Source organism: Marmota monax, unplaced genomic scaffold, assembly GCF_021218885.2.
Source record: "Marmota monax isolate L192 unplaced genomic scaffold, Marmota_monax_Labrador192_F-V1.1 WCK01_AAM20220418_F8-fsc00129, whole genome shotgun sequence".
NCBI classification, from domain to species: Eukaryota; Metazoa; Chordata; class Mammalia; order Rodentia; family Sciuridae; genus Marmota; species Marmota monax.
This window is the reverse complement of record NW_026693811.1, coordinates 5,257,404-5,281,434: the sequence shown is the minus strand read 5'-3', so window position 1 is coordinate 5,281,434 and position 24,031 is coordinate 5,257,404. Positions and strand designations below refer to the sequence as shown.

General features: G+C 34.5%; 1 pseudogene; it reads right to left on the bottom strand.

The window, feature by feature from the left end:
- Nucleotides 1-974: 974 nt before the first annotated feature.
- LOC124105143 (large ribosomal subunit protein eL19-like) overlaps nucleotides 975-24,031 on the bottom strand; it is a 152,659-nt pseudogene continuing 129,602 nt past the window's right edge.

Genomic DNA, 24,031 nt, shown 5'->3' with positions numbered 1-24,031 from the left:
GTTCCCTGCTATGTTTTTTTTTTCTTATTTGGCCAAGGGAATATTTAAATGTATCTTTTTGTGCTATAGAAGGACAAACCTATTATTTTAATATTTTATTCATCAATTCCATTGCATGTATAAATTTGCTATGAGTTTCCTTCTTTATGATTACATTTAGTTTGGCAGTGAGAAGATATGTTTATCTTTAATCCAAATAACTCCTTCTAAAAATAACATGTCTCTTAACCCCCACACCTGAAGGTAAGTGGTAAATTGAACAATCATACTTTTTCATCTATGTGAGAGGTATTTACATTAAATATGCATGTCATATATAATATATGCATAGCTGAGAGCAAAAACTGCCACAGTGTCAGAGGAATCATTTAAAGACTTTACTCCATATAACATCTAAAACACTATAAAGAATTAATTAATCCTAATGCAAAGCAACACAAATATGCAGCTGGGGAAGCTTATTTTCTAAAGGCATAGTTTTATATAGGTTGATAGCTAGAGATAGATAGGTATAAGTATAAACACAGATAATTTTTTTCTTTTAGCAGATCTCTTTGTCTCAAAAAGAGAGACTAAATACATATATGTATATATGTAATTTTTATGCTATTGCCATTGAATACATTAGTTTCATTATTTTAATTTTCTCATAGCCTTGTCAATTGTGTCAATAATTTGAGACCGTATGGGTCAGTCTTAATGTGATAAGATAGGGGATAAAAAGATTTTTTTTTTTAATAAATGGAGGAATCGCTCTGATCTGAGGTCCAGCTAATAAACCAGGAGAAATCAGAGGAAGCAAGAGGATTGATGATTTGAGTACATTTAATAAGAATGACCTCTCTTATTTGTAAAGCCCTTAACGGATTTCACCCTCATTAGTAGCCACTAATATTGTAAATCTCAGAAAGAGCATTTTCAGTGGTAGAATCCTGGTTAATAAGAATTAAAAGATGAATGAATGGGTAAAAAAAAAAAGCAAAGAGAATGATTCTTCTTTTGCGAAGTTTAAAATTAAAGGAATAATAAGGAGCAAAGAGGACTGGGGGACCAATGTAGAGGTATTTCTCTATATTATATTTAACTTCATTGAAACATGTTTGTGGGTAGAGGAGAAATGTATAAATGAAAATTTGAAGGCATAAAAACTTCAGAGATAATTATAATGATATAAAGCTGAAAGAGAAAAAGATTGTCCTAATAGAGAAAGAGTGAAACAAAAAAAAATGCATATAGAGAAACAGTTTCTGATAGCAATAGAAACATTGAAGATGTTTATTTGTAAGATTCTGTAATTACAGAGGAAAAAACATCTTCTGAAAGAATTTTGAAAATTTTTTTTTTTTTAACACATAAAGCTTGTTTTCATTTCAAGGACGGATCTACTTAATCACCAAGGCCACTATGTACAGACAAAAGAGGGGAGGCTTTATTTCTTGGTCTCATCCTCTTTGGACAGTGTCTTGATGGTCTCCTCCTTCTTGTCCTAGATGCACTCCTCACGGTTTTCGTGCCCCTCTGGTCTTAGATCTCCGTGCCTCAGCCTGGTCAGCTAGTGGTTTCTCTTGGGCCTTATCTCCTTTCAGTTTATGGATGTGTTCCAGGAGGATCCACTTGTTTTTGAACACATTCCCCTTTACCTTCAGGTAGAGTCTGTGATGCTTGTGTCTGGTCAATCTTCTTAGATTCACGGTATCTCTGGAATAGCCTCTGAAGAATCTGCATCCTTCTCATCCAGATTACCTTCTCTGGCATTCAAACACTAGTTGTACCTTTTTGCTTACCTTTGCCTATATGCCTGCCCTTCCAGGGAGGGAAGGTATTTTTTTTCCTGGCATCGGTGAGTGAACAGACAGTCACTGGTTTGTGGATGATCAGCCCATCTTTGATCTTCCAGATCTGCTAACAAGAGTTGGCACTGGAGATTTCATTGGTCTCCTTGGGGTCTCAACCAGACCTTCTTTTTTGCCACAGCAGAGGACACTGGAGGCAATTCTCTTTTGAAGCTTGAGCATACTCATGGCTGCAGATAAGCTGCAAAAGGTGAAAATGTCAAAAAAATATTTAGAGCCTGAAAAGAGAGGATAAGTTCGTAATTGAGGTAGAAAATAGCATAAAAATTAAATATGGGCTGCTGAAATATGTACCTAAATTATATTAGAGTAAGTGGATGCAGTTTAGTGAATTCTGCAGTAATGCCTGGCAGAAATGGAACAGAGCACATGGAAGCTTTTACGTAGGGTGGGAGAAAATGTAAATGACAGAGAATTTGGAAAGTGGGATGTGAAAATAAAATATTAGAATGTTTACTTATTTTGATTTTTAATCCTTGAGATGTTTTAAAATTTCTGAAAGGAGTTACATTTATCAAAATTTATTTAAACAAGACGAAGTTTCTAGAATTGGGCAAAATGTCCTCCTTCTACCACATGTTCACATTAGATTTATATCCGGTAGTAAGGAAATGACATACAGAAACAACCTGATTCACTGTAGTTGACATTTGCCTTATATGGGCATAATGTGATAATGAAGTTGGCTGTGATTGCCTGAAGTTAATTGACTAAGACCCAGTTAGTTACAAGAGTATACTCTTAGGCTAGTTTACGGGTTGTTTTCACATCAGGCTAGGGTATATACAAGCCAAATTTTATCACCCATGTACAGAAACAGATGTAGGCAAAGTTACCAATTTAACAAATATAAGGGTTAAAAGTTTTTAAGAATTAACCATTGCCCCCTGGCCAGCCAGAGAAGGCATTGGCTTCCCACAGTTTTTCATTGAAAGCAGCTATGGTCCAATGCTTCAGGCAACTGATTCTGACCAAAAAGGAGGCTTTTATCCTAGCCCCACATTGTGCCAGGGAAGAGGCTGGCACTCAATCAGACAAGAAAGCAGGTAAGGTGTGCTTTCTACATAGTAAAGTTTCTATTATAAGGTTTAGACTCAAACTCCATTGCTCCACCAGAGAAGAATCTGGTGTTCTGTCACCTGTCAAGGCCAACACACAACCATAAAACACAACTTCAATGCCATGCTTGATTTTGGTCTGATGATCAGATCATGAGGGACTGTTGGAAGAGGGCTAAGTTGGAGTCAATATCTGGCCCAATATATTATAATATGGTCTTACTAGTGGAGGGTGGGGCTTCCTTAATCTTACAGGTTAAAATTGATAGTCCCCAGGCTGTGAACATCACCAAGATGACAAGATCAGCTCCTGATAGATTTCTGTGCTACTACTGTGGGTGATGTGGCAACTGGCTAGAGTTTGCCCCACTGAATTCTGTTCTATCATTCTGGTGTATGCATGTATGTTATTAGGCACTTTCAGACAATTCAAAAATTCTGGATATATCTTCTCTAGTATGATAAAGAACAGATGTTGGTGGGATCCAAGATGTCAGGCTAGAGGGAGAGGCTGCATTCTGTGTGTCTCTGTGACCTGATATTCAAGTAGTGGGAATACTATTTCTCTGTGAGTGATTAGAGGAATGCCGACAGCTGCTCCCACATAGGAATCTGCTATGCCTGAGCAGTTTTCCAGGCCTCAGCATCAGCACAGGACTTCTGGCCATTCACCCATGCAGGACCTCCAGGTGACCGAGAACAACGACCAGGAGCACCCATGCAGGACTCCTGGCCTCAGTGCCATGCAGGACACCCAGATGCTGCCCATGTGCAGAACCTCTGGCCAACACTCATATGTGGACCTCCATCTACCAAAGTGGGGCTCCCCTGGTCGCCTCCATCTTGGGACACCTTCATCGCTATCTTTAGTTGGGGCAACTCCCAATTTGGGACACCAGCTGGGGCTTAGAAGCAAAATCAAGGTACCTATAATCCCTAGTGCCCACCTCTCCCTGGTAGCCACTAACCCGGCACAGTGCTTGCAGATACACAGCCTGTCTGTAGCTTGCAAAACCTTGTCCTGAACTGCCCAATACAAAACAGCTGTCCGTGGCAGATGCACAGCCCCCAGAGAGCAGCCCATAAGACCTCAGGAAAGGAAGGTTTCTGGTTTGGAAATAGAAAGGGAGAGGATGAGTGAGATACAGTTTAGAGACAAAATTAGAGACCAGGAATTGTGAGGTCTACAGGCGATAGAATGAGATAAGACCTGGCACATCTGTGGTGAGGACCACATGAGCGAGTCCAAAAAGAGATCCTTGGGGTGCAGTCTCACATCAGGGACTGGAAAGTGCTATATCCCACCACATGGAGCTCTGCCTCCAAGACCAACCCTCCCACCCTGATAACTGTCACCATCCTGACAATAGAGATACCAGCAAACAACAGGCAACCCCACCTATTAGCAGAGAAGGGAAGCAGGAAAGATACTGATTGCCAACAAAAACAATCCTTATATCTTCCTTTGATATTTTTTTTCTCTTTTCTCTCTCTCTTTTCTCCCACCCTCACATCCCTAACATTTGTGACACAAGTTCTTTTCATGAATTAGGCTACTGAGGACTGGGATGTCTGAGGAGTATATTACAGTTGTGTTGCATATTCTTTTATCTCCTATTTTCACAATTTTTATTTTTCTTAATTTTTACGTTGGTTTGTTTTCTATACTCTCTCTATTGTCTTCCCATATAGTTGTCTCCCCAAAATGACTTTATCTCTTTTCTCCTGCTACTAACCAACTTCTTTAGATTCCTCTTTCATACTTCTTAAGATCTAATAACTCTATAGCCTCACCTCCTACCCCTCAACATCTCATCCTATACCTCACACCCAGTTCTTTGTCAACCATCAGAAACTGTAGGCCCTTTTCAAACCTACTATTTATATTGTAGATAATAATTGAACTCTCCATTTCTGTATATTGTGACAAAACTATAAACATCTTAATATCAGCTATTTGGTTTAAGGCTGTATATTGTTTGTATTAAGACCTGTTAATATTGCTCTGACTCTTAAAGGGCAGTTATTGGAACCCTGCAGGGACACTATAAGCCTATAGGGTAAAAACTATAATGCCTCAGATACACAATGCTAGAAGGGAAGACACATAAACAACATGAAAAAACAAGGGAAGAAAGTGCCCCAAACAAACCAAGATGCTGCATTATTAGAATTGATGGCCAGCACAAAAGAAGAAAAGACAGATAACGAGTTCAGGATGTACATAATTGAAATGTTCTGTGAATTAAAGGGTGATATAAGAGAGCAAATACAGGCAGCAAAAGATCATTTTGATAAGAGCTACATAAACAAATACAGGAAGAAAAATATTACTTCAACAAGGAGATAGAGGTTCTGAAAACAAACAAACAAAAAACATAAATCCTTAAAATGAAAGAAACAATAAACCAAATTAAAAACTCATTAGAAATCACCACCAACAGATCACTTGGAAGACAAGATTTCAGACAATGAAGAAAAAATATATAATCTTAAAAAGAATGTTGATCACACAGTGAAGATGGTAAGAAACCATGAGCAGAACACTCAGGAATTATGGGATAACATAAAAAGACAAATTTAAGAATTATTGGTGATAGAGGAAGACATAGATTTGCGAACCAAAGAAATGAAAAATTTATGCAATGAAATAATATCAGAAAATTTTCCAAAGATGAAGAATTAATTGGAAAATCAAATTCAAGAGGCTTACAGGACACCAAATATACAAAATTACAACAGATCCATACCATGGCACATTATAATGAAAATGCTAGTAGATAGAATAAGGAGAGAATTTGAAAAGCCACAACAGAAAGGAATCAGATTACATATAGGGGGAAACCAATTAGAATATCTGCAGATTTTTCAACCCAGATCCTGAAAGTTAAAAGATCCTGGAACAACAAATATCAAGCTCTGAAAGAAAATGGATGCTAACCAAGAATCTTATATCCAGCAAAATTAAGCTTTAGATTTGATGACAAAATAAAAACCTTCTATGATAAACAAAAGTTAAAAGAATTTACAACTAGAAAACCTGAACTACAGAATATACTCAGCAAAATATTCCAAGAGGAGGAAATGAAAAACAACAATGAAAGCCAGCAAAGGGGGGTATTAAACTAAAGAAAAAAACAGTCAAAGGAGAAACCAAGACAAGTTAAATACCAAGAATAAACAAACAAACAAAAATTCACAGGATTACATATCACGTCTCAATAATAATCCTGAATGTTAATAGCCTAAACTCACCAATCAAAAGACATGGACTGGCAGACTGGATTTTTTAAAAAGACCCCCAAATTGCAGTCTTTAAGAGACTCATCTCATAGGAAGAGACATCCACAGACTGAAAGTGAAAGGTAGGGAAAAAAAAAACATACCACTCACAAGGACTACGGAAACAAGCAGGGTTTTCAATTTTTTTTTTTTTTTTTTTTTTTATAAAATAAAATAGACTTCAAGCCAAAGTTAATCAAAAGGGATAAAGAAGGACATTTCATACTGCTTAAGGGAACTATCCATCAACAAAATATAACAATTACAAATATATATGCCCCCCCCCCAATTGGAGCATCTATGTTCATCAAACAAAGTCTTGTCAAGTTGAAGAGTTACATAGATCACAACACAATAATTCTGGGTGATTTTAATACATCTCTTTCACCACTGGATAGATATCCCAAACAAAAGCTAAACAAAGAAATTATAAAACTCAATAATACTTAAAAAACGTAGACTTAACAGACATATATAGAATATTTCATCCATCAACTAGTGAATTCACTTTTTTCTCAGCAGCAGATGGAGCCTTCTCTAAAATAGTCCATATATTATGCCACAAAGAAATTCTTAGCAAATACATGGGTACCCTGAATTCTATCAGGTCATAATGGAATGAAATTAGAAATCAATGATAAAATAAAAAAATAGAAGCTACTCCAACACCTGGAGACTAAATACTATGTTACTGAATGAACAATGGGTTGCAAAAGACATCAAGAGGAGATTAATAAATTCTTAGAGGTAAATTAGAACTCTTATACAATATATCAAAATTTCTGGGACACTATGAAGGCAGTACTAAGAGAAAAGTTTATTGCATGGAGTTCATTTCCTAAAAGAAGAAAAAGTCAAGAAATAAATGACTGAGCATTATATCTCAAAGCTCTAGAAAAAAAAAAGTACAAATCAACACCAAAAGTGGAGGAAGACAGGAAATAATTAAAATTAGAGCTGAAATTAATGAAATTGAAACAAAAGAAACAAAATTGACAAAACAAAAAGTTGGTTCTTTAAAAATTAAATAAAATTAATAAATGCTAATAAAGAGAAGGGGAGAGAGAACTCAAATTACTAACATCTGTAATGAAAAGGGAAATATCACCACAGACACTACAGAAATACAGAAGATTATTCGAAATTATTTTTAAAACTTGTATTCCAATAAAATAGATATTATCAAGGCATCGACAAATTTCTAGAGTCATATGATTTGCCCAAACTGAATCAGAATGACATACACAAGGTAAACAAATCAATTTCAAGCAAGGAAATTGAAGACACCATCAGAAGGCTACCAACCAAGAAAAGCCCAGGACTATACACAGCTGAGTTCTACAAGAACTTCAAAGAAAAACTAATTCCAATATTCCTCAAATTATTTCATAAAATAGAAAGAGAGGGAACACTTTCAAACTCATCTGTGAGGCCAATATCACACTGATTCCAAACCACACAAAGACACATCAAAGAAAGAAAACTTCAGACCCATATCTCTAATGAACATTGTTCCAAAACTTCTCAGTAAAATTCTGGCAAATCAAATACAGAAACATACCAAAAAGATAGTGCACCATGATAGAGTGGGGTTCATCTGGGGATGCAAGATTGGTTCAACTTATGGAAATCAATAAATGTAATTCATCACCTCAGCAGATTTAAAGATAAGAACCATATGATCATATAAATAGATGCAGAGAAAGCATTGGACAAAATACAGCACCCCTTCATATTCAAAACACTAGAAAAACTAAGGATAACAGGAACATATCTCAATATTATAAAAGCTATTTATGCTAAGCCCCAGGCTAACATCATTTTAATTTGGAGAAAAATTGAAAGCATTCTCTCTAAAAACTGGTGCAAGACAGAGATGTCCTGTTTCCCACTTCTATTTAACATAGTTCTTGAAACCATACAGAACAATTAGATGAAATAAATTAAAGGGATATGGACAGGAGGAGTAGAACTCAAATTATCACTATTTGCCAACAACATGATTCTATACCCAGAGGATCCAAAAAATTCCACCAGAAAATTTCTAGAACTAATAAATGAATTCAGCAAAGTAGCAGGATATAAAATCAACACCCATAAATCAAAGGCATTTCTGTACATCAGTGACAAATCCTCTGAAAGAGAAACCAAGAAAACTATCCCATTAATAATAGCCTCAAAAAAATTAATTACTTGGGAATCAACTGAAAGAGGTGATACACATCAACAAAGAAAACTACAGAATGCTAAGGAAAGAAACTAAAGACGACATTAGAAGATGGAAAGATCTCCCTTGTTCTTGGATAGGTATAATTAATATTGTCAAAGTGACTATACTATCAAAAACACTATACAGATTTAATACAATTCCAATCAAAATCCCAATGGCATTCCTCATAGAAATAGAAAAAGCAGTCATCCGGAAAAATAGCAGACCCAGAATAGTTAAAGCAATCCTTAGCAAGAAGAGTGAAGCAGGTGGCATCACTATACCAGACATTAAACTATACTACAGAGCAATACTAACAAAAACAGAATGGTACTGGCACCGAAATAGACCGTAGACCAATAGTACAGAATAGAGGACACAGAGACAAACCCACACAAATACAATTATCTTATATTAGACAAAGATGCCAAAAAAGTATATTGAAGAGGATAACCTCTTCAACAAATGGTGCTAGGAAAACTGGAAATCCAAATATTAAAAAAAAAAAAAAATTAAACCTCTATCTCTCACCAGGCACAAAACTCAACTCAAAGTGGATCATGGGCCTAGGCATTAGACCAAAGACCCTACACCTAATAGAAGAAAAAGTAGGCCTAAATCTTGATCATGTTGGATTAGGCCCCAACTTCCTTAACAAGACTCCTATAGTGCAAGAATTAAAATTAAAAATCAATAAATTGGAAGGATTCAAACTAAAAAGCTCTTCTTAGCAAAAGAAAAAAATCAGTGAGGTGAAGAGAGCCTACAGAATGAGAGTATGCACATCAGATAGAGCACTACTTTCTAAGATATATAAAGAACTCAAAACTCTTAACAACACAAAATAAAACAACAACAACAACAACAAAGCACAAAACCAAATTACGCAGTGATTAAATTGGGCAAGGAACTGAACAGTCACTTTTCAAAAGATGATATATAATCAATCAACAAATATATGAAAAAATCTTCAATATCTAGCAATTAGAGAAAAGCAAATCAAAACTATTTAAGATTTCATCTCACTCCAGTCAGAATGGCAGCTATTAAGAACACAAACAACAATAAGTGTTGGAAAGAAATATGGAGATTCCTTGGAAAACTTGGAATGCTTTCACTATTTGACCCAGCTATCCCACTCCTCCATACATACCCAAAGGATATAAAAACAGCATACTACAGTGACATAGCCACATCAATGTTTTTAGCAGCCCATTTCACAATAGGAGAATGTGGAGGCAACCTAGATGCCCTTTAGTAGATGAATGGATAAAGAAAATGTGGTATACATACACAATGGAATATTACTCAGCATTAAGAGAGAATAAAATCATGGCATTTGCAAGTAAATGGATGGAGTTAGAGAATATTTTGCCAAATGAAGTAATCCCCCCCAAAACAAATGCCAAATGTTTTCTCTGATATGTGGATGCTGATCCATAATGGGAATGGCAGGTGGGGAGCATGGGAGGAATGGAGGAGCTTTAGATAGGGCAAAGGGGAGGAAGGGGAAGGGAGGGGGTAGGGGTTAGAAAGATGGTGAAATTAGATAAACATCATTACTCAAAGTATATGGATGAAAACAAGAATGGTGTGACTCTACTTTTTGTACAACCAAAGAGATGAAAAATTATGTGTAATATGAATTGTAATGCATTCTACTGTCATGTATAACAAATCAGAATAAATAAATAAATTTTTTAAAAGATATTGACGGGATAGAGATAGGGAGATAAATGAAGGATGATGAGAATTGATAATTTTTAGAGTAGGAAGATATCAATGGACTCGTGACCATGCAAACTAGTGGCTATTAGGTGATGAGAGAGGCAAGACAGGAGTTGTGATCAGAGAAGATCACAGGCTGCAATAGGATACTATGCCAAGGTTTAATCCAAAGAGGTGGAAGAAGTAATGAAAAGTACCATCCTCTAAGTTGGTTTTTAAAGAAATCTGTACAAATTCATAGGTTAAAAGTCTCGTAAGAACTTGTATTTGGCAAAGTTATTTCTGGTATATATTTCTTCTGATAATTGTTAGTATATTGTTTCTGGGCCCTTTTGTTGATAGTATTCAAGGGAAGAGGAAGAAAGATGAGTTGATGAAGAAAATTTAATTCAATTTATTGACTACAAAAAGCAAAACAATAAAAAATATGAACAAAATTACCACCACACTGCCTCCTAGAATTAAGGACATTCAGGCCATCTGGTGGACATTAAAAACATTTTGACTATTACAACATTAAGTTGGACTTATTTATTGGATTAAACAGAGAAAAACGTTGAGTGAAGTTCATCAAGGCTCTATAGCTTAAACTTGGAATGTAAACATTAGATGTAATTGCACTACTAGTAGAAAACTACCTTGAGTTATTAAGTTCTTTAGTAAGATTGATTTTAATTTTGATAGTAAACTTGAGGAAAAGTGAATAATTTCACAAGTTTATTGTATAAAAACTGCTCTTATGGAAGTAGAAAATGTTGACAGGGTACTTAGAATGATTAAGAAAATTATTTTTGGCTTACCCATTCATGATATGCACTGTCAGAGAAAGTTCAATAAAAATCATTTTTTAAATTAAATGCATTTTTAATGTTAAAAGCAAAGATTGGCCTGGGATTTCTATGGTTAGCCTAAAGTAAATAAAAGCCAAATCAAACTGAGTTATTTTGTCTAGCACATCATATTTGAAGTTAGGTGCATCTTGAAATCAATGATTTCTTCATTTTAATAAAATATTTTAGTAGCATCCTTATTAACTTGCATAACAATTCTAAATTTTCATGTTGCAGAATTGGTTGTGACAATAGCCTCTAAAACATGTAGTATCTCATATTATTGTTTTATGTAATTTATAGCTTCAGTCTTAAATTGGTGATGAATTGTTTGTAAAAATTTGCAAACAGAGATGATGGAATTGTGGCCATTATCAACATAGGACAATAGTGCACATTAATACCCCTCACTCTATGCTGCAAACAACAAGGTTGGATATTGTCAAGTTGAAGATTTTTCTCTGAAAATGTTTAAGTAAAAAAATCCAAACCACAAAACCAGCAAATAACAAAGGGGAATGTGCATCTTTATTTGTCTCTCTGGCTAGGAAAATTCCAAGTGGATTTTTCTGAGTTGTCTGGATTGTAGTTTTTTTTCTGACAGCATGTAAAAGTTTCATTCCACATGAGCTTAAATCAGAACTAAATATCTGGTTTAGCCACTGTGAGGTACAGTTTGCAATCAGAAAAACATCAGAAAAATCTAGCTATGCTTCAGTTTTGTCACTGATAGATGCCTAAATTGTGATAACTTATAATTGATAATTGTCTAAAAGTTCCAAATTGCAATATTTTTACTCTTCGTGAGAAGAGGAGAAAAAAAAGAAGGATTTTTCATGTCTCTCAGATATATTGGCCTATTCTCCAAATGACAGGTTCCTGACTGATCAACTGTACCACCTGCGACTAAAGCTCAGTAATATTAGTCTGTGGAATGGTTTCATTCTCATCTCACACCTCAGAGATCTTGCGCTCAACCCCAGGCATCCCTTGTGTGTTTAAATCAGCTTAACGGCTCATACAGTGTGCTGATTTCCTTGTAGGCCTCTGTTTTCTCAAAAAGTGATCACCTTTTGCCAATGCCCTCAGGATTAAACAGGGCAGTCTGGTTTTCCTTTTCTGCATTGGCTATACCTTTGTAGTCAATAAAAGACTAACTAGAAAAGAATCAGCTGATGAGAGAATCAATCTTCTGGAAGCCTCCCCACAGTTTTCTCATCATTTTTGTGCCGTCTGTCATCTCAGATTGTAAAATGGAAACCAAAACTCAGTATGTGGGAAGACTTTTACTGCTCCTTGTTAACAAAAACAGTAAGACCAGGGGTTTTGATCTTATGAGTGTATAGGTAAACAGTAAGCTGTAAGTGCACACTCTTGAAGTGGCTTTTCTCTGTTTCTAATGGAGGTTTGCAAAGAATTATCAAAGTGGTATCAAAAAGGTCTCCTAACATACTGTAGTGTGGATATCCATTCTGAGGAGGTCAGGTTAAATCCGAAGGTCTTACATATGATGATACTGGGGTATCTTGTGGTACAGCAAGCAGTACTACATCCTTCTTAATAACAGTTATAGAAACACAGAGATACAAAAAGGATCATTTCTGCATTTTGTAACAGGTTATCCTGCATTAACTTATTGCTGTAGCATTACATTTTAAATCAAGTGACATTTTGTCTCATTTAACTTTTATTTGAACAATTTTATTTCACATAATTTGCCTTTTGTGGACTATTCAAAAATGTGTATGAAACACATTCAGATTACTTTGGCAGATAAAGGTCAATTCTTCACACAGCCCATTGTATATATTTTCTCCAGCATCAGAGAATTCGAAAGCAATTTTCTTTCTGCTTTTACTTTATGATTTTAGATCTTGTTTGTAGCTTGAAAGCACAATGAGAAGAGGGAATTTAAACTTCCTAACTTTATCCTATTAAAATACAAAACAATCGGAAAGAAATTTTTTTCCTTGATTAGTTTAGGATTTTAGTTATAATTCTATCAAGATGTTTAACTTCTCCATCTGATAATATATAAGGCACATTTGATAAAAATAAAACTGTATGTATCTTTAAATGTGTGTAGTCCACTGTAAGTTCTTTTGATATGCACTATATTAATGAATTATGAGGAAGTAAAATGATTTCATTGCTTCTATTCAATCTCATTGAAATAGCCCAATGATTAAATTATTGCTGCTTTCTGGAACTGGGAATGTGGTTTGGTGAGAACAAGACTGGCATTTTTATACTGCTTATTAGTTCACTTGTTACTGGAAATTTGAGTGTGTTGATATTATATTTTGTATTCTGAAGATATTTAAAAATTTTGAATCTATGTATTGTAGGGAAAGAATACTATCAAAAGTGGAAATGAGAGCTATTTTTCCAAGTATATGGAGCTTATTTCAATTCACATCATTATGAAGCTTACCTCTAAAATGGAAACATGGATAATAGAATATTCTTTAGCTCATCATTTCATTGTTCTTTTCACTAACAATGATTGACTATTTGTATTGTTCTCATCATTACTATTGACTGATTGCTCAAAAAGCATATAATCTCTTCTGGGCATTATGAAATTAGTAATTTTGATAATGCAAAAGTTCCAGTACTAAAGAAACCCAAACAGATAGATAGAAGACACTTAATGATTTTCACATGTTCAAGAAGCTTCTGTCAATGTATGATATTGCCTCTTTTTTGTTTTTTCATTGTAAATGATCCTACGGACTTTGTTTTTAATCTTTATTTTATTTAGTTTTCCTCCCCACGGTCACTTAAAATAGTTAAGATTTCCTAAAAAAATAAGGCTGACCTCTTTTTTTTTTCCCTCATAGCCTATAACTTAAAATATTTTGAAGTTGTTATGCCAATCAGCATCCCATGATAGCAGGACCCTCACCTGCTATCTCTTTATCTGACACAGAGAATGCTTACGTAACAGCTGTGAATTCAATAAAAAGTGGAGCTTCTGGAGGATGTTTCTGTCTCTAAAGGCCCTAAGCTCTATATATCTTAATACCTACTGGGTACAAATTGCTGTGGTGTTGCTGGTAGGGTATTCAGAATAGTATAAAGCAGTCACACTGCCTTCAACTAGTTTACAAAACACATTGTTTTTCCATTGTGTAAGAGCAATGGATTGGGATGGAGTGTCATTATAAGGATTTCCTTGTTTATGTCATATACCTTTTCTCCAGTCAAGAAGAGAATAAGCTGTATTTCTGTGGTTTCTTGAAACTATGCCTTCTATGAAAGCAATGAGAGGAAAAATGAACTATTCAAAGACTTTATATTTGAGTTCATATGTCCGATATATTTTAACTTATTTTTGGATCAGTGCTTATTTTGAAGCTATCCAAACAAATATGAATTGAAATCTAGCTAGCACAAGAGTTGCTATTTTCATTTGCATCTTGTAATTGTTAGGATGTTCTTAGTACTGCTGTTGATATAGCTTTAATAGGGCTCAAAATAAACACTCTAGAAAAGGGGAATATTGCAAGAAAACTGAATATACATACAGGAATATATAGGTTCTAGCAGGAAAAAATTCTTCATGTTTTCCAGTTATACTAGATGTATCTTTCTTAGAGAAATAAAAAAAAAAATAAATAATGAAGTCAGGGACAAACTTTTATGTTGAATAATTTAAATACCTATTTCAGAAAAAAATTATTATAATATTTCCCATAATTCTGTTTGACAGTAATTATGTGTTTTCCTTTTCCAATGAAAGATAATTTTCATGTTTAATGTCCTTCAAATTTCATCCTCTATTGAGTAAAAGCTCAGCTAATTGCATTGTCCACCCAGTATAACCAAGACTTCAAACTGCATTGAATTCATGATAAAAATGTAATATTCACAATTCTGCTGCTTACATTTACTCTTGCTATGTTAAACTTACAATGACACATTAACAACCTCATTTGGAGTAGGAAATCCAAAGTACAAAGTTATAAATTAATAAAAAGCATACATCATCATCACAGAAGCATTGATGATATCTGATCATGGGCAATTCCCAAATCTGTTATTGACATAAATGTAATTTGCAAGATTAACTTTAGTCACTTATAAGTGCATTAATAAAAATATTTATTCACCTTTCACCCTGTTTAAAACTAAGAATTTAAAGATACATACGACAAAATATAAAGAAAATTTTAAAGTTGCGTGTATTATGATGAAGTGAAAAAATATAAGGATACATAATATGTGTGAATATGTAAGTGAGGTTAATACACAGTACAAGGTAAATTTATTATCCTAGTAGGGATGGAGCATGCATTGGCTGTGAGTTTCCAAGTAATCTAAAAGAAAATAATTTTGAGTTACATATTTAATAATATCGATAACATAAAATGATCTAATTGTCTTAGTAACACCGTGATACTTATTAGACACACTTACTAGACAAATTTCTGCTTCTGAGTATTCTTTGAGCAGGCAGGTTCTAACTTAAGGGACATTATCTGTAATCAGGGAGCAACCTGTTTCTTACTGCTATTTCTTAAGATATATCTCAATACAGGCTAATGGTATTATATAAAATTCACAATTTAAAGAAAGCTATTTTAATATTATGTGAAAAAAAATATATGTTGCTAAGTGGACAATGTTCTTAGTATGTACAAAAGTAGAATTCTGTGGGATCCTCATCAATCATACCTCAAATCAAGCAGAAAGAATGGTAAAGAAATGCATTAGGAGGGAATATGTTAGTGTCACAGATTATGAGATAGTTTCCAAAATCTACACAACCTACACATTTTTAAATCACATTATTGTGATTTTTTTAAAAAAGCTTCTTGTTGTATGCAGATATCTCTCATATTCAGCTAATCTAAAGGGGAATTAGTTAGCTTTTGCAACTAGACAATTGGTATGTGTTAGAACATGGCTGGACCAAGACGTTTACATGATGAAATTAGGAATATGATTTTTAATCTCCAGGTTTTTCTTACCTCTGTTTTATGGATACATTCTCTCTACAAGACAGCGGGACTATATTACATTGGTAGTGATAATTAAGAGTATTTTGTCATAGGTCAAAGTCCAGAGGAAATATGTTGCTTGGCCAGTTATGGGGGCTAGACTATTATGATTTTCTATTTTTGCAACCTAGGCCCCAAGAAATTAGTGTCATCCACAGTATGTGAAGTAGGTATAAAAAGAGAGGCATATTTTATATATATGGAGTATAACTTACTCTAAATAGGATCACATTTTTACAGGTGTATATGATGTGGAGTTTCACTGGTCATGTATTTATAAATGAGCACAGGAAATTTTGTCAGATTCATTCTACTGTCTTTCCTATTCCTGTCCCTCCTCTCTTCCCTTCAATCCTCTTTGTCTAATCCAATGAACTTCTATTCTTCCCTCTTCTTCCCTCCCCATCCCTATGTAAAAATACAATCTACTAACACACACACACACACCACACACACACACACACACACACACACACACATATTCTTTGTAGAGATAGAATTAATAGAATAACAATAAAAAAGAGATACTTAGACTCACAGGAAGTCTGGTGAAAAATACTAAGAACAGTGAAATCTCTCTTGATACCCTATAAACTTCTATCTGTGCAAAAGGAACAATTTGGCATAAAACAAAATGCAAAGTAAACAATGTAATTCTTCCAAACACCTATATTTGGCTTTTTCTCCTTTTTATTTTAACCAGTGTCTTAAACTTATTTTTCCTGTTTTTAAAATTTATTTTAATTAGGTATATATGACAGCAAAATGCATTTTGATTCATTGTACACAATTGCAGCACAACTTTTCATTTCCCTGGCTGTATACAATGTAGAGTCACATCCTATGTGCAGTCTTACATGTATCTAGGGTAATATTGTCCATCTCATTTCACCATCTTCCTGCCCCCATGCACCCTCTCCACCCTCAATCGCCTTTGCCCAATCAAATTTCCTCCATTTTTCCCATGCCTCCCCCCTCCCCGTTTTGGATCAGCATCCACTTATCAGACAGAACATTTGGCCTTTGGTTTTATGGCATTGCATTATTCACTTAGCATGATATTCTTCAATAGTATCCTTTTACCTGCAAATGCCATGATTTTATTCTCTTTTAATACTGAGTAATATTCCATTGTGTAAAAATATCACAGTTTCTTTATTCATTCATCTATTGAAGGGCATCTAGGTTGCTTCCACATTTTAGCTATTGTGAATTGAGCTGCTATGAATATTGATGTGGCTGTGTTACTATAGTATGCTGATTTTAAGTCCTTTGGGTATAAATGGCGGAGTGGGATAGCTGGGTCAAATGGTGGTTTCATTCCTAGTTTTCTAAGGAATATCTATAATGCTTTCCATCAATGTATGAGTGTATCTTTCCCCCAACATCCTCGTCAACATTTATTGTTGTCTGTATTCTTGATAACTGCCATTCTAATTGGTGTTAGATGAAATCTTAATTTTGATTTGCATTTCTCTGATTACTAGAGATGTTGAAAACTTTTTCATATCAAATTTATATCTTCTTCTGAGAAGTGTCTGTTCAGCTCCTTAGCCCATTTATTGATTGGGGTTGTTTTTGTTTTTTTTGATGTTAAGTTTTTTGAGTTCTTTATATATCTTGGAGATTGATGCTATCTGATGTGTGTGTGGAAAAAAAATTGTTCCCCAAATGTAGGCTCTCTGTTCACCTCACTGGTTGTTTCTTTTGCTGAGAAGAAGATTTTTAGTTTGAGACCATTCCATTTTTAATTCTTGATTTTATTTCTTGCGCTTTAGGAGTTTTGTTAAGGAAGTTGGGACCTGATCCAACATGATATGTAGATTTGGGCCTACTTTTTCCTCTATTATGCACATAGTCTCTATTAACTGGTATCTTAATTTTTTAGAAAGTAAAGATTCATTTCCTAAGTTATATAGAAATGAGTAATAATAAATGATTATGTAGGGTGGGCATAGGGCTGTCCAACAATAAACTAGATTTTCAGCTTCCTTTGCTGAAACTACTAATTGTAGTCTGATGAGTAACTAAATTATACTTGGATATAGAAGTGATAAGTGCAAATTCTGGAACAACAAATTAAATACAAAAGACCTTTAGTGAGGATAACTTATGAGTTCCCTCTTTTTTTAGGTTAAACAAAGAATTTATGCAGAACTAGCTATGGCCATGTGGATAACACCCTGAGAAGGATTCTTAACCTAAGGTCCAAAAACTAAAGGATCTGTGGATAGAATATAAGAGGGTCACAGACTTGGATGAAGTTGGGAATAACTTCATCTTATTTTTCACTAAGATGTAACTGAAAGTTGTCACTTCTTTCAATTATGAATTTAGACGAAAAATTGTCATCTACAGGAATAATAGGTGTCACATCAGGTGGTTTTGTTTGTTTGTTAAATGATGGTCTTGCTATTTTCCCCAGGCTGGTCTTGAACTCTTGGGCTGAAGTTATCCTCCTACTTCAACCTCCTAATTAGCTGGGAGCAGAGATGCACACTACTACACCTGACTAGATATTTTGGTATTACATTATACTTGCGAATACAACAAAATATTGTTTCTGATAATCCTTATAGAGAGTTTTTCATAGTTATTAGTCCAATCACTTAATCTTGATGTTTATAATAATAATCAAGAAGCATGTATTAGTAAAACATAAATTAGTTAAATGAATGATATTTTAATATAATTTGATTCATTTATAGTACTATTTTATTTTATGCAATCAATATATTACCAAGGTATTCATGAATCTAGGATATAGCCAAAGGGGCCAATGACTCAAGATGATCAGGAGGCAAAAGACTTAGGCCCTTGACTAGTTTTCTGCGTCTCACTACTAAACCTTTTCTGGGTGTATTGGTTTCCCAGTACAAGAGTAGCAAAGTACAACATAAACTGGGGGGTTTAGAACTACAAAAACATCATCTCACAGAATGTAGAGCCTGGTATTTTGATTTGGATATGAAGTGTCTCCAAAAATCTCATATGTGAGACAATGCAAGAAGGTTCAGAGGAGAAATGATTGGATTGTGATAGTCTTAACACAATCAGCAAATTAATCTCTGATGGGACTAACTGGGTGGTGACTGGAGGCAGGTGGGGGGTGGCTGGAGGAAGTTGTTAATTGGGAGTGTGGCTATGGGGTATATATTTTGTATCTGGAGAGTGGAGTCTCTCTCTCTCTGCTTCCTAATGTGAGCTTCTTCACTCTTCAACACTCATGATGTTCAACTTCTCCTTGAGCCCTGAGGAATGGAGCTGGCCTTCTATGGGCTAATACGTCTGAAATCATGAGCCCTTAAAGTTTTCCTCCTTACAGTTTTTCCTCCTTACAGGATCTGGTCAGATCCTTTAGTCACAGCAGTGAAAAAGCTAAAACACCTGGAATTCCAAATACCAATGTGTTCTCAATATCTACTTCCTTAAAGCTTTTAAGGGACCATCCTTTCTACTTCCAGCTCCTGGCAACTCAGCCATTCCTTGGCTTGTGGATGCATCACTCCAATACCTGCCCTCCTCTTTATGAGGTGTTCCCTCTGTGTGCTATAACTCACATTGTATTTCCTTTCTTTATAAGGATACCAGTTATATTCGATTATGGGCTCACCTAACTCTAGTATGGCTCTATCTTAACCAATTACATTTGCAATGACCTTACTTCCAAATATGAGCACTAGTACAAAATGTTAGGAATTCAAAAAATATTGTAGGGAGACACAATTAAGCCCTCAACACTTGGGACAGACACACATTTTCATGTAACCTTAATTATCCCATTTTGAAGCCTCTGCTTTATAACATTAGCCTTAACCCAAATAGAAATATTTTGATACCAAAATTAAGATCAATTCTAACTCAGATGCAGGTAGAAGAGCTCTTGTTGGGTCTTGATTACCCAAGCAAATAATTACCCCTGTTTTTTCCAGTTTACCATAAATGCATTCTCTGACCCAGCAACAAAATAATTTTTCTGGGACGGAATTCCACCCTACATCCTGTATTTGTTGATAAGAAATTTTATTGGAGTATAGACATATCCATTCACACATGTATGATCTATAGCTGCTTTCACACTACTACAATGACAAAGTTGTGTAGTTGCAGCAGAAACTGTATAGCCCCCAAAGCCTAAAATATTTAGTATCTGACCCTTTACAGAAAAATATCTTACTCCTTCTCCAGGGTTTAAGGGAACTAAGGAAGAGATTTGACTTATTTTACCATATGTTTTCTGTACTGTGAAAATGTAAGGTTCTTATTTGATCAGAACTTAAAGAATTAACCAGATAGGATAATATATGAACAAGACTTTAAACTGAGCCTATGAATTGCTCAAAATACACTTCTAATTAGAGAATACATTTACCTGTCATTGAGATCAATTATCTAAGGATAATGCTAGACAGAAGAAAGCCCATCATTTCCAATATTTTTTTAAAATAATAAAGCCACAATAAATTAAACTCACTTGTAATAGGAAAAAATGGCTATTTCAAATCAAGAGAGTTAAATTCTAACAAGAACAATCATCAGTGTAATTGTATGATATTTCTTACTTCCACTAGCATTATTAATGGGACTACAGCTTGACCTGGCAATGAGAATAGCTTCCCTTGTGGCATTTTGGCAGTTCTATTTCTGTTCTTTGAGAAATAAGAACAGACAAAGGATAAAACTCCTTGCTTGAGCTGCTGAAACAATAACATAGTGTGAAGAATTTCTAGTTACTCAAGAGCTCAAAGGACCTCATTTTTATGGCTTCTTGAGAACTGGAAGCTTGATGAACTTTCACAGAAAAGACTTAGTTCCCTTGAAATGAGCAGTCATACTGGAGCATACCAGTGTATTTTGGGCCTTACAGACAAATGAATATAGCAATGAAATTTATTTTGAAAAAGAAAAAGATCTCATGTGAAGCAATCATGAATGACAACAGACTAGCAGTTAGTATGCTGTGTCTAGGGTGGCCTTGTGGAGGGAATAGGTTACTAGCTAGTCATATATTCAACTTGATTGCCATGGCACCAGACAGTAAGACTTTATTACCACTGCCACATACCTTCTGAATTTTCTGTTAAGAGAGTATATTCTACTTTGGAATGCTTTGAATATTCTTTAATGAATATATATTTTTTATTTTCTCTTTTTCTTTATTCTTCTTCTATATACATGACAGTAGTAATGAGTATTTTTAAATTGCTGGGGATAAAAGTAAAAATGACAATATATTTGACACAGGCTCAAGAATAGAATTAGGGCACAAAGGATTGCACTATTTCCAGAATTTAATGGAATTGAAAAAATGCTAGCAAACCTCAGCCCCAAAGCCTGAGAAACTTTTCATATGGATAGACATTCTCCTATTCCTCTCCTGATCTTGTGTTACATAAACCATAATGAGCTATGATCCCTTATGAAGGGATTTTTCCTCAGTCCTTGTCTCTTAAAAAATTCCTCCTATTTCCATTTCTCCACCTCCTGTTCTTACTTGTCTTCCATAAAGAAGAATTCTTTTCAGTCGCTTTCAACTGCAGAGAGGTATGATAAATGTCACCAAACATCAGACTTGTGAAAGTATTGAAAATTTTAAAGCAAAGGCCTCTTTAGATATTTTTCTAAACTCTACAGAAAGAAAGGTGATTTTTAAATGAGAGTGGAATAATATTTAGTATGGATACTTGAAGAATAACCAACAAAACTCTGAATAAGTTATCCAAAATGTTCATAGGCCAAAAAAGAGTAGGGAGCTTCTATACGGTCATACCACCCATGGACTCTGTACTCCTCAATCATGAAGATGCAATCAGGGAGAGGACTCCAAGGGAACCCAGCAAAAGGAATGAATAAATGGAGGAAAGAAAATACCATGGTTTTAAAGGACCAAAGAATAGAATATTTGGCCACAGGAAGAAGTTTGATGGGGAAAATAAAATTGGAAAGAAAGGTAGGAACAACAAGTCTATAAAAGAACCTGGAGACTTATTTAATATAACTTAACTTAATTCTTGTGGCTACTAAGTGTTCTCCTTTACTGTGCTCTTGGGGAAATATTATGTAAGAGATATCCTTTATTCTCAAGCAGTGTGCAGCCTGGTAGGAGAGAAGGGCAGATGAACAGAGTTTTCATTCTTTCCAGTCTTGCTTATTTCTCTCCCCATGGCCAATGATATTCAAATGATAGGCATGAAGATATCACATCCATGTATTTGGTCATTCTGACTAAAGAGTGAATAATAATTTAAAGGTGTTAGAAGTGTGAGCATACAAAAAAATCATGGAAGCTATGGCACCATATATGAGAAAAAGGGAGAGGGAAAAATTGACCGGGTTGGTGACTTTAAGACCTGGAAACTCAGCAGAAGAATAGATTTCACACCTGTTTGAGAGATTTATGGTACCATTAATAGGGGAAAATAAGTCAATGAGTCCTTTCTTTTTTTCTTTCTATCTTTAATTCTTTCTTTTTGAAATAAGATGAGAAATTTGAGTTTTGACTTAGGCACATTTAGTATCTGGTGTTTATAAATATTTACATTATCATTATTCCCTTATGTGTGGGTAAAAAATTGATCTGACAAGTGGAATCACCTTATATTGAAAGGGACAGGATATTCCAGTGGATTCATTCAATAGGCAGCTAGAAATTCTACTTGACCATCTGGCAGATTCTTGTGGTGGTCATAGGTCTTTAGTGAAAATATAATGTAAATTACACACATTTATAAAATATCCAGATAAGAGATCTTTTGGAGTTTTGTTCTCTTAGATTTGATGTAAAATAATTGCATTTAAGTGAAGCAACTGTCTTTAATATACTCAACATTATTTTACAGTTTCCCTAATAGGAACACAACTACAAAAATCAGAAATGTTGTTATTCTGTTCTCTGTGCAAACTTTAGGTTTACCTCCCATTTAGTAATTTCTAACATGTCATTTTTAGGAAGCCCATATTTACTATCACCAAATACTATTTTGAATATTACCATTAATTTCCATTCATCCTGGAAAAATTTGTATGACTCTATTAGACTCTCTTCTGAAGGAACAAACCCTTTCTTATTATTAGAATATGAGCTCTTAAAAGGAGGAGGATGAATCTTACTTATCTCTCTCTCCATGGCCAAGAACAGTGAATGTGTAATAGATACTTTGTTGAATAAATTTATTAACTTGTGACATAATTATTTATTGATAATAAAATTATTTGCCACATTTCTTTCTAATCACTTATAACTGCCCACCAGCTTTATTTAATGCCCTTTATAGCTGGCATCAGATTACCTTTTCTTGGTAAAGAAATGTCTTAAATAACTGAAGCCAATCTCTCAAACCTCTTTATTTCACCCACTTTTGATAAGCATCTTTTCAAAATTATATTACATGCTCTGGATAAGAGAATAAGCTTGAACTAATTTAACCATTTCATGTTGACTCAGGTCCATTATAATAGGCATTAATCATTATGCTTTACAGCAAAACAACACAGACCTTCGACACCCTTGGATTAGACAGAACAGGTTGTGACAAATAGCAAATGGACCCGAATTACTATATTTTCCTGTTTGGTCTTCTGCTCTCTACTGCTTTTCTTCTTTCGCCTGTCACTCTTTGTTGCTAGGGAAACAGACAACTGCATTTGTTAAAACAGTAATCTTAATTTTAGACATGTAACACCTGCATCAGTACATTTGTTACATGAATTTTCTCAGGTAACTGATTTCATAAAAAAACTGCCAGTTGGCATATTCTCCTTTCATAATACACCTGGAATTATGTGAGAAAAGACTCTTTTTGAAAGTTATATTAAGCTACTTAACTAATAGAAAATGGAGCACAAGTTACATATAAAATGTTGTTGTTTGCAATAGATGTTGAGAATTTCTGTATGATCATCTCCCTTTTTATAAACATTAACAATGCTTTCTTTTCCTGTGTGTGTGTGTGTGTATGTGTGTGTGTGTGTGTGTGCAGGAGAGTGCAGATAAAAGTATACCTGTTTTGGACTTCAACCTATTAATTGTGACGTTATACTAGTCTCTGTTCTCCTCAAGTTTTTA